This window comes from Pinus tabuliformis, chromosome 2_2 (genome assembly GCF_031772625.1).
Source record: "Pinus tabuliformis cultivar Carrire ecotype Pingquan chromosome 2_2, CPIR1, whole genome shotgun sequence".
In the NCBI taxonomy this organism is placed as follows: Eukaryota; Viridiplantae; Streptophyta; class Pinopsida; order Pinales; family Pinaceae; genus Pinus; species Pinus tabuliformis.
Window position 1 is genome coordinate 1,276,287,715 of NC_142300.1, and position 13,642 is coordinate 1,276,301,356.

Genomic DNA, 13,642 nt, shown 5'->3' on the forward strand with positions numbered 1-13,642 from the left:
CGGGAGAGGGTTCTCTCCTGTCAATCTCAGCAAAAATGATCAATGAGGCTTGAGATGACTTGAATGAAGACTAATTTTAGGCTAGGTATTTGGGCTAAAGGGCTTGATTGAATTTGATGATGTTTTGTTGGTTCAAATGGAAAGGCAGTTTTTGGGTCTTGGGAATAAGGCTCGGTTTTTGCAGAGGTCTCAATGGGGCAAGGTAGGCAAGTGATTTGAATTGAATGAAATGGAAAGATTTAGATAGGTGAGGATTTGAAGAGGGCAAGAAGACCTCAAGGATCCTCTTCAAACAGCTGAAAACATCAATAACTAAGCAAACCCTAGGTAGAGCACTGCAATTTTAATGGATTCTACCTTTATCCTTATTTGTTTTAGTTAAGAAGAAGCAAGAGAGATAATGGCATACATAAAACACATATAAACTTACATTTACAGAAGGAAACACAATATCAAAGCAACATGCCACATGAATCCCATAGAGTGTTGCAAACCACTGGTCTATTCCTTAGCCAAAACCTCTGAAAAATGTATACAATGAAGCTCCAAGCTTTCTCAAAAGTCCAACCATGCTAATGACTGAAAAAACATAAGATATAGGCAAACAAAAACTCATCCTAGCCTCCAGGGGTCGAGCTCATGAGTTTAGGAGCTGTTCCAACTAATTCTAAACTGAGAACTACAAATTAGGCAGTGGAACAACATGCCTCTAAAAACTAGGGAACTGATTCATTCAGTTGCAAACTAACTTTTTATGGATGAATCTACCTCCATGAGTGAAAATTTGACATAATTACATCAAGATCCATCAATTTACATTAAATTACATCATAAGTTTGACATTAAGAAAGAAGAAAGTCAAACTGTCAAGGAACTAGGCGAAAAACAGAGTATACTTGGTCAAACTGAGCAAAATTTCCCCTATGCGCCACGCTGATTTCTCTATGCGTAGCGCCTGTTTGTAGCCACATTTGGAGGCCTTCACGGTGTCCAAATTTTCTCCAAGTGTACTTTTTGGAAAGGTCTTCCTGTCTACTTTATAGATCAAGTGGAATTTTTTATTTTTTCCTCCATTTTCCCCTCCAAAACTGAGTTCTCCCAACATTGCTTCTTGTGTGTCAAAATAGGGGCAGTAAGGTCATTTTTTGAGTGTTTTTGACCTTTTTGGGGGCTCAAAACCTGTCAAAATTTCTTGTCCATTGGTAGACATGCATATTTTTCCAAGAAAAATCCAAATATGCTGAGTTTTTGTCATTTGGAGGCCTCCATCAAAAGCAAGCGCTAGGTGGCACGACGCATTGGGCAGAAATTTCTGTGTTTTAGCCCAAAAATTTCAAAAATGCAAAAAGTGTCCCAAATTTTTTGAAATTTGGGCTGAGTGTTCTCCATCAAGTTCTGTGTTGGGCCAAGGAAGCCTCAGCCAAGATCTGAAGTTTATCTTGTGCTTTTTGCCTCCTCAATCTCTTCTTCAATTTTGCCTTCAAGCTCCTGATTCTAGCTTGGCACACCATATTCCTTGACAAATAATGATATGCCATGTTTCTCAACATATTATTCTCATTGATGGCTTTCTCCAACATCCTCTCCAAGTGGATATTAGTCCTCTCCAACCAAGACTCACGATCAGCATTGATTTCTTGCTCAAGTGTTGTGAACTTGACTCTCCTCCGTTTGGCAGCTTGCCGGTTTTCTCGTATGTTTCTAAGCTCCATTATGGTTTGCTGATCCTCTAGTTGCTTGTTTCTTTGTTCCAGGTACTTTATTATCCACTCGGCTCTTTCCAAGTTGAGGGAAAAAGCATTGATTTCTGCCTGTTGCTCTTGGATGACTTCCTTGAGCTTTGAGCTTTATGGGCCCAAATCCGTGTCATCGTCCTGAATGAGAATGAAATCAGTCTCCTACTCACCTGAAGGCCCCTCATCATGCAATGGCCTCTTGCCCTTGTCCTGAACCTGTTGTGCTGATGAAGGAAGCGAGACCCCTTCCACCCCGGGTGGAGATAATACTGGCTTTGTTGCTGCAAATAACTGTCTAGTGCCCTTCTGATAGGTGACAAACACTGGAACACTAGCGGCCTGTGTCTCATGACCTTCCTGCTAATTTGAAGGTCCACCTGTCTCATGAAAATCCTCTGGAGGTCCCTGAGGAGCAGTGAAGAACTCATGAGAAATGAAATCCTCCCATGAGATACCCTGCAAACCAAGTTGATGCATGACCACAATTTTAATGAGAGCAAAATGATATATACTGTTGAACTACTGCTGAGGAGTCTTTTGTTGTACTAGGGTGGTCATCTTCTCAATATTTTGGCACATGAAGTAGGGGAGATTCATCATTCTCACCCTGGTAAAGTGCATCAACAACCTGATATGATAGGCATATAGGCGAGAAAATCGGCCCTCACAGCTGAAATATTTCATTATCAGTTTCATCAAGGGAGCATATGAGTCTTTCAGGTACCGAAAGGGAAACACTTTGCTGAGTTGTCTCAAATAAACGGGCTTGATGTATGGTTCATAGTGTTCCCTATCAATCTGCTGCCTTCTAAACCACTGCTCTCCGACATTATCAATGTCGGTTGCTAGAGAAATAGACTCCGGTGTCTGAATGTCACACCAGCTAGAGTGGTTTGGCCATTATGTAGATGAAGCACAAATAACCGGGCTAACTCATGATGTTACTGGACTCTAGTAACCATCTCACAAAACTGATAATAGGATTGGTGTTGGAAGCATGTAATAGCAAGAGGGCAGGTCTGTAGCTTAGCAAGTGAATTAGGCTTCTCTCTTATATGTTTGCCACCCCTGTGAGGTCTCCTTGGTGCATGCAATTCTATAGGAGAGTCACTGTGTGTCTCTTCTTCTCGGTCATATGAAGGATCAAATTCCATGGTTGCTAGTGGGTGAGTTTTCTTGATGAGTAGTAGGAGATTTATGGTGTTTTCAATTTTCTGCCACCAAGGGTAAAAATATATGAGGGACTGTGGGGGGAGAGAATATGAGGGGTTTTGGGAATGTTAGGACAGGATTTTGTTTTGGAAATAGGGGATTAAGGAAAATATGTAAGCTTAGGGATAGCAATTAGGGTTTATGAATTTGTAGTTAGGATTTGGGAAAATGGGAATTGGGGATAGGGATGACTAAATATGGGAGTTAGGGAATGAGTGGATAAGCTGAGCAAATGAATGGAGTGAAAAAATAAGGGAGTGGTAGAATAAACTTGGCAGCAAAATGACAGTGCAAACCCTAGGCAATGATTTTTGAGAGATTGCAAGGAAATAGGGTTTGATTTTCTTCACACAACCACCATAAATTTTCAAGAAAAACTCCTTTACTAGTAAGGAAGAGGGCTTAACTTACTTGCACACTGGAAGGTTTGAGAAATTTTGGCAATTCGAGGGAGTTTTTGAGAGAACCGGGCTTGGTAGCTCTATGTGCCACGCCTCAAACCCAACGCACCGCGCCAGTATAAATTAACACTGAGGAGGTCGGCCCTATGCGTCGCGCCTCCAAAACTGAATGCTTTTGCTGCGATTTTTCCAACACGACTTTCTACTTCCTCAATCTTTCTTCTTGGAATGACAATGAGCTTTTGAATTGTAAAAAATGGTTTATATACAAGAGCCTTTTAATTTTTGATTCATAAAACCCATTTTTATAATGTTTGCCATGTGACTTTGTTTTTCACCTCTGTTTTTTGAGCAGTTTGCTTTATTTGAGCCTTTTGATGAACTGAATGACTTGATTTTTGTTTGCCTTGCAAGGGATGGAGCTACTGAGGCTTGGCAAGGTGACCAGGGTTGCCACTGAAGTGATTTACATACAAGAGAACTGAAAATACATGAATTTATACAATAAAAGCCTAAAATACTCTGTTTTTCCTCAAAATAGAGTTTTGAGGAAAAATACATTTCTGAGCAATTGATTATGAAATTTCTTGGTACTGGAACTTTATTCAACCTCCTCAAGTGCCTGCTGGCTGTTATTGGACATTTTGAAGACCTCTTTGATGAAACCCTAGACCTAAATGAAACTGAAACCCTAGAAATAACTTTTGCAAATTTAAAGACAAAAAGTGATTGTAGATGATCTTGATGAATGGAAATGAGCCAGCAAGTAAAGGACATGAGGGAAAATGTACAACAAGCCACTACCATCAGATGATCCATGCTCCTAATGGAATGCAGCTCACTGAGAGAGACACCTAATATGAAATGCAACAAGAGAATTTGATCTTTGACGGAGGGATGAAGATACCGACACTAACAAGAGGGAGTCAAGTTCTAGCGAGAGCTTGCATATTTATAGAAAGAGTGCTCCTATAACTACCAATAAGGAACCATGGAGAGTATGGAAGACATTCCAGGAGAATAAGAAGAAGCAAGATGCTTCTGGTGACAATTTGAGAGAGGTGCAGTTCATACTACAGGGATTGTTGTAGTTGTGAGCACCATGAGTTGGGCGAGTGTTGTGAGTAATGATGATGATGATGAGTTACTTCCTAGTCTTGGAACTACCTCCCTCGTTAAGAGGGAGTGTTGATTTTTGAGTATATTGGGAGGTACTCCAAGCCCTAGGGTTTGAGATTTGGAGGGTGAAGTGCCACAAAAGTCATTTGTGAGCTTTGAACCCAAGGGGGGGGTTTTTCACCCATCAATGTTTGGGAAAAAACCATAGATAATTTTGGACATGTGATGGATGGATATTATAAAGGATGGCGAGGAGAATCCAATGCTTTCAGAATCATCGAAATCCAATATTTCCTTGATAAGATATGAATTTTTGAAGTTGACAATGAATCTTTGGACAGTCAAGTCATGTAGGCTTGAGGCGAATTTGTCCAAAGATATGTCTCTTCAGGAATTCGTTTAGCACTTCTTTTGTGTATAAATAGAAGGTGAAAAAGGTAGTTTAACTCATCCAAATTTGCATCTATCTCTTGTGTAAACACATATGAGGCAACGAGGTTGTGGAGGATAAGGCGTGGAGAATATAGGGCCGATTTTGCATCATTCTTTCTCTGTTACAGGTTGGAGTTCATCTCAGGTGGAGGCCAAGAACTTAAGTTGGTTTTGAGTGTTGTTTTAAGTGCAGATTGGTGAGGTTTATCTCTCCTTGCTAGGCTGCAGCCCTAGCTGTCAATTCTGGGTAGGTCACAGGCTTGAAATTCTCTATAGAGGAGGGTCATGGGTGTTGGAGTAACCATAGTTAGCCGCAGAGGATACAAGGAGAAATTTTGGGCTCGTTTGAGGGCTGGTTAGAGCCCTATCCTACAACGAGTTGGACAACAAAGGTATAGATGGAGGCCACATTTAATAAGAGGTTGTTTGGGCATGTTTCGTAGGGTTGTTGCAGAGTGATGATTGCCCTAACTAGGAGCAGCCAAGACAACAGATGTTACAACACTTCATAAGGAGGTATGCCAGATATGTAATGTGTTTTGTGTGAGTATATATTAGTTGGATCAGTACTAGTGTGGAAAAAATTGGTTGCAACATGTGGGAACCAATTGGAAGGCTTGTTTTGGTGATTGAAAGCCTTTTTAGGAGAAAGTCCTATAATGAAAAAATTGGCTGCCATTGGATTGGTGGAGGGAAGCATGTTGGTAGCCCAAAGTATCCCTTGAAAAGAAGTCATAAAGGGAGTTTGACAACTAAAGTTCGAGTGAAGTTGTGAAGCCTAATGTGCAGTACATTCATGGACTAGTGGACTGCTAGATTGGAAGATTGGAGCTCAGGTGTTGGCCAGCCTAAAAGAGTAGATTGGATCAACCCATGTTCATTGTAGCAAAAGCTACTTGCAATAGTGATAGTTGCAACCCTCTTGGAGTCTTTATGTGTTGTCTCTTGATGGAATAAGGGGTAGCTAGTGAGAAGAATGGAAACGAAGGACTAACAAGACGAGATACATCATAGATGCTAAGCTTGTATTGATATTGTCATCATATCTTGTATTCTTATACTTGTGGATAATTGAGGGCCATTATCCCTTGTACATGAGCCCTAGACTATTGTATTACTCAGCTGGTTTAATATAACAAAGATTGTGTTGTTGTACATATTTGTAAAAAGTTGTCTATACTACGAGATTCGAGGTCGTTTCCACTGTCTCTTCAAGTCTTCTTAGACTTTGACCAGCTTCCTCAGATATGTTGATCTGAGATGCATTAAACTTTATCTCCAGGAGGCCTTAAGATTTCGGGCCCATTTTCTTCAGCCCCCCACTAGATCGGACACCACATAGAAGATCACAGACTTCTTTAGGGTGTTACCATCAGCGCGGGGCACCAAAAGAACCATTGGCCGACCCACAAACACTAAGACCAGATCAGTGCAGTCCCGGGGGGGCCGACCCCCTAGACTGCACCAATGCTTCAGGATTGGATCCACCTCTAGAAGGCACCCTATAACCTCCAGGCGACAACAACAACAACCCAATATTCCCACAAGATAGTAGACTTTGACATGTTTCTCTCAGTTTTCTTCTCTCGACCTCGAATGTTAGGAGTAGGATCTGGATAGGAGACCCTTGACTTTTCTTCTCCTTCTTCTTCTTCTCCTTCTCTGCTTCATCGTGAAGTGCTTTGTTTCGAGGCTGAGAGCTTCTAGCTTCTACATTTACATTTACTTAGATTATAGATGTATTTGCTGCTTTTTAAAAGAAATGTTAATGGGGACCGTTTGGTCCATTGGCTTGGCCTGATGTAATCATTGTAACCAATAGTCCTGTTGACCTCTTATGGTCATTTGTTGGACATTAATAAAATTATCTTATCTTATCTATCTTATCTATACTTGTGCATGTGTGATTTACTACTATTTATAATCCACTTTACAAAGTAGCTTTGTTGAGATTCTTGGTTTGGTAGCATCAGAGATTTAAGGATTCTATCCCAGACACCAAGGTCATGGAAATTCAACACTTATATTTATAGTGATTCATTGCTCTTGAAGGGTCACGACTTATGGTGAGCGGACATGTGAAGAGGAGGTCGACTTGAGTCGGCTTATAGAAAGGATAGTTTTTTATTTATAAAAATATTCTTAATGATAAGGCTAGGTAATCCAAAGTAATAATTTTGTTTGTCTTATGATTAGAGTTTGCATGGATAGTTACTTATCTAGGGTTAGGTTTTCATCATATATTAGGCATAAATATTTAGGGTTAGGGTTAGGGAATTATTAGGAGCAAGGATTTAGGGTAAGTCTCCATCATATCCAATTAGGGTTATGTCATGATAATAAATTAGCATCAATGAAAACCTTATCCAAAAATCTCCCCCTTTGTCATTGATGGCAATATACTTCTAATTTTTAGCATTCTCTCCCCCTTTGACATCAATGTCAACCTCTTCATATGGTGTTCCCCCTATCATGGTGTTTCTCCCCCTGTCATTGTGTTTCTCTAATGGGATTCAAGAGAGATGAGCCCCATTTTTGGCAAAGATATTCAAATTATTCTTGGTGTAAGGGTTTTGTGAAGATATCTCCAATTTTCTCCTTTATGTTGACATACTCCAATTTGACGTTCTATTCTATAACCCGTTCTTGGAGAAAATGATACTTGATTGGGATATGTTTAGTCTTTGAATGCATCACATGATTCTTTGAAACACTGATGGTGCTAGTGTTATCACAATAGATGGTGATTGGTTTATTGGTTTTTATGTTGACATCTTTCAGAGCTTCATTCATTCATAGGATTTGAGTACAACAGTTTGCAACAACTATGTATTCAACATCAGTTTTGGAAAGAGATATAGATGATTTCTTTTTGATAAGACAATATACAAGAAAGTCTCCTAAAAAAAATTCATTCCCACTAGTACTTTTTCGATTGTCCACGCTTACTACCCAATCTACATCAATGTATGCCATCAAATAAGTGTTTTTCTCTTAAGATACCATAGTAAAAAATCAACAGTACCTTTTATATATCTGAGGATTGTTTTTACATCCACCAAATGAGATTCTTTGGGGGATGATTGGAATATTGCAACCATTCCTATTGCCTGCATAATATCTAGTCATGAAGTTGTTAGATATAGGAGGGCTCCAATCATTGATCTATAAAAAGTAGCATCTACGGAAGGGGATTCATCATCTTTACTTAGTTTTCAATCTGTAGTCATAGCTGTGCTCACAATAGCACATTCTCCCGTCCCAAATTGCTTGAGAATATCTCTAAGATATTTTGCTTGTGAGATGAACATGCTTGCTTTGGTTTGAGTTACTTTAAGTCCAAGAAAGTAGGATAGCTCACCAATCATTGACATTTAAAATTCTTTTGACATATTATGAGCAAATTTATGGCTCATTTCATCATTGTTTCCGGAAAAAATAAGGTCATCAACATACACACGTGTGATTAACAATTTGTCTTTGTCTAGCTTCATGTAAAGATTGCTTCTAGATACTCCCCTTTTGAAGCCTTGTTATTGTAGATAATGATCTAGTGTCTCATACCAAGCTCTTGGAGCTTGTTTTAATCCATACAAGGATTTCTTCAATTTACAAACAAAGTCTTTTCCTTCTACTACATTGAACTCTTCTGGTTGCTTGATGTAAACTTCTTCCTTTAGGTCACCATTTAGAAATCTTGATTTTATGTCCATTTGATAAACTTTGAAACCTTTTGAACAAGAAAACACCAAGAACATCCTTATAGATTCTAATCATGCTACGAGAGCAAATGTTTCTTCAATGTCACTTCCTTCAATCTGTGAGTACCATTTGCACACCAACCTTTCCTTGTTTTTGATGATTTTTCCATCTTCATTCATCTTATTCTTGAACACCCACTTGGTTCCTATAGAATTCTTGTCTTTTGGATGAGGTACTAATTTCCAAGTTCCATTCTTTTCGATTTGATGTATCTCTTCTTCCATTTCTTTTATCCAATAAGGATCCTTACTAGCTTGAATGAAAATTTCTGATTCTATCATGGATAGCAAGGCAACATTATTTCTTTTTGGTGTATTAATAATCTTCCTTTGAGTTTGTGTTCCATCATCTACATCTCTAATAATTTGATCTTCCAGATAATGCTTTTGAACGAACTTTACCCTTGATGGAGTTTGAGATGGTTCCTTTTAACTTTCTTGCTCCTTTTCTTCCTTTGTAGTATCATCTTCAAGTTCTCCAAGAATAGGATCTTATTCAATGGTTTTGACTTATTTTTCAAGAAGTGCCTCATCAATCTTCACATCAATGTTTTCAACTACTTTAAGAAACTAGTTGTTGTAGCATTTGTAGGCTTTTATTGTTGTAGAATATCCAAGAAATATTTCTTCATCAACTCGAGAATTGAACTTGCCTCATGAATCATCATTGATCTTCATACAACATCCACTTCCAAATATTCTGAAATATTTTATTGAAGCAAGTCTTCCTTTCCATAGTTCATATGGAGTTTTGTCACCATTTATTCGGAGTTGAGCCCTATTCATAGTATATACTATTGCTCCAACTGCTCCTCTCCAAAATTTTGGTTGCAAATAAGTTGCAAGTAACATTGTTCTTTCGATTTATTTTATGGATCCTTTCCTTATTTTAACTACTCCATTTTGTTGTGGAGTTATAGGAGCCCTTTTGATTCCATGTGTTTCACAAAATTCATTGAATTATTTTAAAGTAAATTCTCCACCTCTATATATTCTAAGGCCCTTCATTTTTTATTCCCTTTCATTTTCGACAAGGGCCTTGAAATTATTAAAGTATTATGGTGCTTTAGATTTAAATCTTATGAAAAATACCCACATCATTCTAGTATAACCATCTACAAATAATATAAAGTACCTTTCCCTTTGTAGTGCTGGAATTCTAGTGGGTCTGCATAGATCTACATGGATGATCTCCAAAGTCTTTGATGTTGAGAATTCCTTGGACTTGAAGTTGGTTCTTGTTTGTTTTCCATGTTGACATGGTGCACAAATATCCTTTTCAGGTTTTGAAATTATAGGAATGTGTCTTACTTATTGTGTTTTGCTGATGTTTACTAAATTGTCAAAGTTTAGATGTCCCAATCACTTGTTCCATAGCTAGTTTTCATTTGCTTGACTTATGTATCATTTTTATGATTGAATTTCAATGAGAATATAAACATTATTTGATGTTCTTACTCCTTTTCCCACAACTTTTCCTAAAGAATACTTTCTTATCTCACAGTACTTGGCACTAAAAATATTGTCATGTCCTTGGTCATAAATTTGGTTGATGCTTAGAAGATTTTCTTTGAGTCCTTCATTAAGTAGTGCATTTTGTGCTTTTCCCTTGCCATTGACTAGAGTCACTGTGCCTTTACCAACAATATTAGTAGATCCACTTCCAAAAGATACATTTCCATCTTTTTGGGCCAGCGAGAGAAACTTCTTTTGGTCACCACTCATGTGCTTAGAATTTCCACTATCTAAAAACCATTTTTTTTCCTCATTTTGTGCACACAAAGCTATACCACACCTATTTTTTGTTTATTCCTTTTTTCTCCAAATCTTTCCTCTTGGATCAAAAGGACAATTTTGTGCTTCATGACCTAGATTATTACATTTGGAGCATTCTAGACTATATTTTGACAAAGAATCAAATGAGTTATAAGTTTTTATCTAATGTTTTTCCATGAATCAACGAATTTATGTAGGAAATTGGTCCTATACCTTCTTTATCCTTAATGCTTCCATAAGCCTTGAAATGCTTAACTTAGTGACCAATTTAAAAAAAAAAAAAACAATGACCAAGAAAAATGGTTTGATACCTGTTAGGGTAGCCTTGGCTTGATGTGGAATATTTTTCTATAAAATACTTCTTCTCATTTGCTGGATTGTTGTAAGGATATATTTGATTTGGAAAGACCTGCTTCTCTCTTCTTGGATAATTGCAAAGAGCATCAACATAAATTTTTTGCATTTCTTCATGATGAGTGCTAGTCTTCTCCTTTGAGTTTGATGATTCACCTGTGTATCCAAGCCATGATTTATCATGTTGTGGTCTTTGAGTATTGACAATGACATCAAGAGTTTGAGATATTTGCAAGCTTCTATTGAACTAGTTCAGTTCCCTTTTTAGAGAGACAACTTCAACTTCTATTTTTTTACAAATTTCTTCTTTCTCTTTTAGAACATTGTTCAAGATTTATTCTATCCTTTTTGCTTCTTCTTTTGTAGTTTTGAGGGAGACGATCTTCTCTCTTAATTTTTCATTTTCTTTAATAACACTAATCAACAAATCATCCACACCTCCTTTTTCGTCTTTGTTAGATTCATTATCATTTGTGAAAGCCATGAACAATACTTCATTACTTCCAACATAGTCATCTTCTTTAGCAAAATCATCACAATATTGTTTGGAGAAGAAGTTCCTCTTGTTTGAGCCTTTCTCCTAGAATATTCTTTTCTTAGGTTCATATTCATCATAATCATAGCTTTCTTGTTTGGAGAAGTAATTATTTTTGTTTGGTTCCTTCTTCTTAATTGTTCTTCTTTTAGATCCATCTTCATCATCACTATCATCCTTAAAGGGACATTTTACATCATAATGTCCTATTTTTCCACATTTAAACAAATGAGAGGGTACTTACCTTTGAGTTTGGATCCTTTTCTTAGTTTCTTCACAAATTGTGCCAATTCTGTCTCAACATCTAAATCATCACTGTTGTAATTAAAAATTTTCCCTTTTCTTGATGCTTTTGAGGCCTTGAAATAAACTTATTTGGGATTCAAGATTCCTTTTCTCATTTTATATGCAATCAAAATTCCATGTATTTCATCCATTGGCAAGGTGTCAAAGTCTTCAATTATTCTATGGCACTGACTTTGGAATCAAACTGTTCTGGAAGTGATCTCAAAATTTTTTGGACAATTGTCTTCTCCTCAATGTATTCACCTAGACATTTGAGTGAGTTGACAACTTCATTTACTTAGAGAAAATAAGCAACAATGTCTTCTTTTTCATTCAATTTTAAACTTTCAAATTGTCTTCTAAAAGTTTGGTTTGGAAATACCGAGAGGGGGGTGAATCAATATTTCTCAGCAATTAATGCTTATTAATATTTTTCAGAGAATTAATTAATCTTCAACAATATTATTATTATTATTATATTTAGATAATCATAAACATTCATCAACAGTAAACAACACCATACAACAATGCAGAAAGATAGAGATAGTAGACAAATATTTTTAGGTGGAAAACACCCTTCAGGTAAAAAACCACCGAACGCTTCTTAGTAATTGTCTTTTTCTCTCTAAACGAATTACTTACATAAAGTTTTCAGCTCCAACTGAAGGAGGCTCTAGGATGATTCTACACCCTATTAAGCTACTGCAACCGGAAGGATTCCCCAATGCCCTAGTTGTCAAGCCCCAACCTGATGAGTGATACGACACTCTGTTTACCAGCTGCTATCAGAAGGATGCTCTAATTCCCTGTGATTTATCAGGTCCCACTGAAAGTATGCTCCAACACCCTGTGTAGGCTATGACCTGCCCTAGCACCACCCTACCACCTTGAAGTGTTCTCAAGCTCCAACCTGAAGGTGACTCCAATCACCCTCCTTGCACCACCCTACCAACCTCAAGAGCCGACGAACCATGTTTCACAATTTTTACACTGTATCCCCCCGTGCTCTGAATCAATATAAGAGAATTGTAATGAATATAATGTTTCTCTGCTCGATATGTAAATCCTTTCAAGTCTAGTCAACCACACTACTCAAAATTGTTGAAGCTAACCACTGCACAAGACTGTTCAATATGACCACTGCACTATCCAACCACTATTGCACAACCTATCTCTTCTCAGTCACAATCCCAAAAAAAACAAATGCATAACCTTCTCATCCAACTGAGAATCTGCTCATGTAACCAAGCTGTACCAAAATAATAAACTTACTGCTCTGCTACCTACAATTGCGTTGCATTTCTCACAAATGAATCATTTTGCCAAGCTGCTAATACTGTTGCAAGTATCAAGTATTGAATATTGATGATAGCTCAAACCAAGGTGCCTCAGGTCATCCCTATGACCTCCTTGCAATGATCTCAAACTCTACCCAAGGAGGGCTACCAACATGTGTCTTATGGCTACTCAGATGTAGTTATGAAGTACCTTCCATATTGTTGTCATGTAATATTGCTATCCTTGTTTCACTGCCTAGTCATGTCAAGTCAAAGTCAAAGCATCATATCAATGTCTAATCTAAGTGTTATCTCACTTTCAAGTCTTTATGCCTATATGTCAGGTCTATGTGTCAAGCTAATATGTCATGTCTAGATGTCAAGTCAATATGTCATGTCTAGGTGTTAAGTCAATATGTCAAATCACTGTCAAGTATGCCTAATTGCTATATCAAGGATTACTTACGACAAGACTTGTTGTCAACCTTTATGCTATAGCCATATCATTATAAAGTCAATTGTTAAGGTCAAGAATAAATTTTTTGTAGCAATATGACTTGAGTCTATTGGACACAGATTGTCATTGATGTCAATATGGCAATATTCGAGGAGCAAACGGAGCCAAGAGGAGCAGACGGAGCCAAGAGGACTAGACGGAACGGAGCCAAGAGGAGTAGACGGAACGGAGCCAAGAGGAGTAGACAGAGCCAAGAGGAGTAGACAGAGCAAAGAAGAGCAAACAAAGCAACCAAAG